This window comes from Amblyomma maculatum, chromosome 1 (genome assembly GCF_055883805.1).
Source record: "Amblyomma maculatum isolate TAMU_Amacu chromosome 1, ASM5588380v1, whole genome shotgun sequence".
Taxonomy (NCBI): domain Eukaryota; kingdom Metazoa; phylum Arthropoda; class Arachnida; order Ixodida; family Ixodidae; genus Amblyomma; species Amblyomma maculatum.
The window spans coordinates 34,182,115-34,186,343 of NC_139344.1; the positions used below are offsets into that span (position 1 = coordinate 34,182,115).

Below are 4,229 nucleotides of genomic sequence, written 5' to 3' on the forward strand. Positions count from 1 at the left end.
GAAAGAGGGCAAAAGCTGTGCTAGAACCCTCTTACGCTACCTATGGCTTCAAGACTGCCAGAACCGAGACCCCCGTAAGCTACAAGCAGATCAATTAGGGGAAATGAGGGTGCTCGTTATAATACATGAAGGAAAGAAGCCAACAGTCGGCGAGGCCAAGGAAAGCGTTGGGGATGGTACTTTATGTATTTTTTTAATGTTTACTTTGATAATCACAGAGATTAGTAATGTTCTCTGTTTAGGGGAAATATAGTTAAACACGAAGTAGAAGAAAAAACAACGTGCCGATGGTGGGAACCGAACCCACGACCTCCGAATATCGCGTCCGGTGCTCTTCTAAATGGTGAACACTCTCAAGGTTCGTATACAGATAACATAAATACCCAAGCAAGTAGCAGGGGGGACAGCGGCCAATGTAGCTCAGTTGGAAGAGCACCGGACGAGATATTCGGAGGTCGTGGGTTCGGTTCCCACCATCGGCACGTTGTTTTTTCTTCTACTTCGTGTTTAATTATATTTCCCCTAAACAGTTCAGTTCAGTCGTTTAGTCGTGTCCGACTCTTCGTGACCCTATGGACCATGTCACGCCACGCTTTCCGATCTCTCACTATCTTCCTAACACCACCTAACTTCATCTGCAGTGCCTCGAGGATGCCATCTAACCATCGCGTTCGCTGCCTACCCCTTCTCCGGCGACCCTCAACCTTTCCCAACATCAAATCTTTCTCCAGCGACTCCTCTCTTCTCATCAGATGACCAAAGTAGCTCAGCTTTAACTTTAGAATTTGACCCTCCAATGAGCAGTCAGGGTTTATGGTAAAAAATATCGACTGATTTGATCCTCTGGCAGTCCAAGGAACTCTCAAGAGTATCCGCCAGCACCACAATTCAAACGCGTCGATTCTTCGGCGGTCAGCCTTCTTCACAGTCCAACTATCGCATCCATACATCACATCTGGAAAGACCATAGCACGAGTTATACGGAACTTGGTTGACAGACTAATGTCTCTGCTCTTTACTAGGCGGTCAAGGCTAACCATTGCTCTCTTTCCCATAAGCTGGCGTCTCCTAACTTCATGGCTGCAGTCTCCTTCCGAGGTATTCTTGGAGCCCAAGAAGAGAAAATCTGTCACCGCTTCCACTTCTTGTCCCTTGATGCTCCAGGACTTGATAGGGCAAGACGCCATGATCTTTGTCTTTTTAATGTTCAGTTTAAGCCCAAATTTCTCACTCTCTTATTGTACGCGGATCAGAAGTCTCTTGAGTTCCACTTCACTTTCTGCCATTAAAGTGGTATCATCCGCATATCTAAGGTTGTTGATACGTTTTCCAGCAATCTTCACTCCAGCTGAAGACTCGTCCAGACCGGCCTTCCTCATAATGCACTCTGTATATAGGTTAAATAGGCAGGGCGACAGTATGCAGCCTTGCCTCACTCCTTTCTCAATCGGAAACCAATCAGTAAGACCATGCCCAGTTCTGACTGTGGCCTCTTGCCCTTCATACAGGTTCCTGAGGAGACAGATGAGGTGAATTGGAACTCCCATCTCTTGGAGAGCTTGCCACAATCTGCTAGAGCATTACTAATTTCTGTGATTATCAAAGTAAACAAAAAAATACGTAAAGTACCATCCCCAACACGCTTTCCTTGGCCTCGCCGACTGTTGGCTTCTTTCCTTCATGTATTATAACGAGCACCCTCATTTCCCCTAATTGATCTGTATATATATATATATATATATATATATATATATATATATATATATATATATATATATATATATATATATATATATATATATATATATATATATATATATATTTGTCTGATGAGTTGCTGAGTTGGTAGTATTCTAGTCAATCGTAGATGATGCTGAATCTGCTTACAGCTGCTGCATTGCAGCTGAAAACAGTTTTAGCATCATGTTCATAAAAAGACCCCAGGTCTTGTACTGCTACATTACTGTGAAAAGAAATCTAATAAATTTTGTGGAGCAAACATGCTACACATTGTCTCGTTTAAAATTGTCAGTATAGGGCAGCATGGAAAATCCCATTGTATTTGTGTTCCATACTGGCATGTATAACCAAGCTGCCTCTGTATTAAAATAGCTTGCAGTCTCAGTGGTCACATTTACATTATTTTGTTTCTTCACTTCGATATGGATTTCTTTCTTGGCTATGTCATATGTGAACTTGCTGTTATGTGCGCATGTGTAGAAAGTTTTTTCCGTGAAGTTGTATTTGCATTACCTATCCCTTAAATTTATCATTGGATGATAAATGCCACAAATGTGGGCGTGCACCTCCCAAACATCAAAGTGAAAACTTAAAAAAAAAAAACCTATACAAAAGAAATTACCTCTGCTCATCCATTGCCTGTTTGCAAGGAGCTCATGCGGGCATTTGCTTTGTGGGCCATCATGGCCATCATGCTTATCGCATATGTGTTTCAACAGGCTGCGCCACATGCTGATGATCAGATCACCATCACCCTGGCCCAGTGCAGCAACATAGTAAACATGACTTGTGAATGTCTGGATGCATGGTTCTATTGCTTCACAGCCCTTCGGCCTGCTCAAAGCTTTCAACTTCTTAAATCCAGTGCAGAATAATGTTATGACCGTGCGTTCGCCCTAATTATTAAAGCAGCAACTGCACGCATCTTTAATAATGTGCAAGGCATCAGAGTAGTGCTATATGTTCGATTTGTTGTTCTTGCAATATGTCCGGATAGCTGTGTGGGGGCCTGTAGCTAGATGAAATTAAAAACTCATTACATAATAATATATGCCAGCAAATTACCTCTTCCTCAATGGTTTGTAACGATGAAAAATATTATAATTCAATTGTTTGTATTGTAAAATGGTTAATTTGATTCTTTTTATCTATAGACATGCAAGCAGCACTTGCCAAGGACACTCTTGGCAAGGTTGACAATAATTTCTCTTAATAATATGCAGACATGGTCGCGTTCTGTTAAAGACTGCACTGAGACTTGTTGAGGCCAGACCCCATGCTCGCGCTATTGGGCACTGCAGCTGACTTCACATAGTTAATATGAATTGCAGCTTGCCAATTTTCGTATCGCAGCATTGCCTTACCTCTCCTATTCTTACCTGTTCCCATTGTAGAATATGGTCAGTCTGAATGATAACAACGTTGTACGTGCAGTACTTGGCGCTGTAGCCGGGGGAGTCGCAATGCCCATCTCCTGCGAGGTCCACTTCCATTCCATCCAGCTGGCTGACGATCTGCACCTGCTGTTCCTGGAAAAGCTGGGACAAAAATAAATGTGCATTTGTGAGCCACTTGTAACATTGCGCCGAACTGTGTCACTCGATCGTGGCACTGCTGCATGCGCACACTGTTTTTTTTTTTTATTTTATTACGCAAGCTTGCCATAAGGCATATTATAAGAGCCCGTGCAAATTATTTTCCGTTAGGAACCGGAGAAGGCTCCTGCTCTTATTGTTGTCGGTGAGCCATTTGGAGAAGTCCTCTTCCCTAGTTGTGGTTTATCTCCCTCTCCTCCTCCCAACCCCCCCTTTCCACCTAACTTACACTTCGGATCGGCAGCTGATCACTTAGGGATTAAGAGGCACAACCTTGAGCGACTAAGCCAGTTCAAGCGAGTGATAACGTTTCATTCGCCCCCCCCCCCCCCCTTTCTTCATTCCTCTTTCCATCTCTTCATTCCTGACAGTATCCCTCCTATCTTCTTCTTTGTTCTTTTATCAATCGTCCGTCTCGGTTTTCACGTGTTTCTTTCCTGGCCGCCTCGGTTGGTGAACTTGGAGGCGGCTCCATCCGTGTGACTATTCATGGTGCGCTCTGTACAAACACCACATGGCGTAAAAAAAAAAATAAAAAAAAGCTACAGGGCGGGAGTCATGCTGCAGTCATAATCGGGCACTGAACAGAGTTTTACTTCCTGTCGGCGCGCGCGTTCGCCGTTTTCACGCAGTCAGCGGACGCCGAACAGCGGCTGACAAACTACATCACTGCGCACAGCTACGCAGTCCCCTTCTCCTCATCCCCTTTCTTTTTTTTTTTTTCTTTGGTATCGATCGTTATCTTTCACGAAAGGGAATCGTATAGTCAAACGCAAGAAGAGCCTAAACACGAAGGTTTCAAGGTTCGAGCAAGGTGCACGAAAGAGCTACCCTCCGCAACGCCCGGAAGACTGCTCTCTGCGACCTCGATTATGAATTTCTAGTTTTTCGCTG

At 43.9% G+C, this 4,229-nt stretch overlaps 1 non-coding gene across 1 annotated transcript; it reads left to right on the plus strand.

The window, feature by feature from the left end:
• Positions 1–409: 409 nt before the first annotated feature.
• Positions 410–482, plus strand: TRNAS-AGA (transfer RNA serine (anticodon AGA)). The gene has a single exon. It is a non-coding gene; the product is annotated as a tRNA-Ser (tRNA).
• Positions 483–4,229: the final 3,747 nt, after the last annotated feature.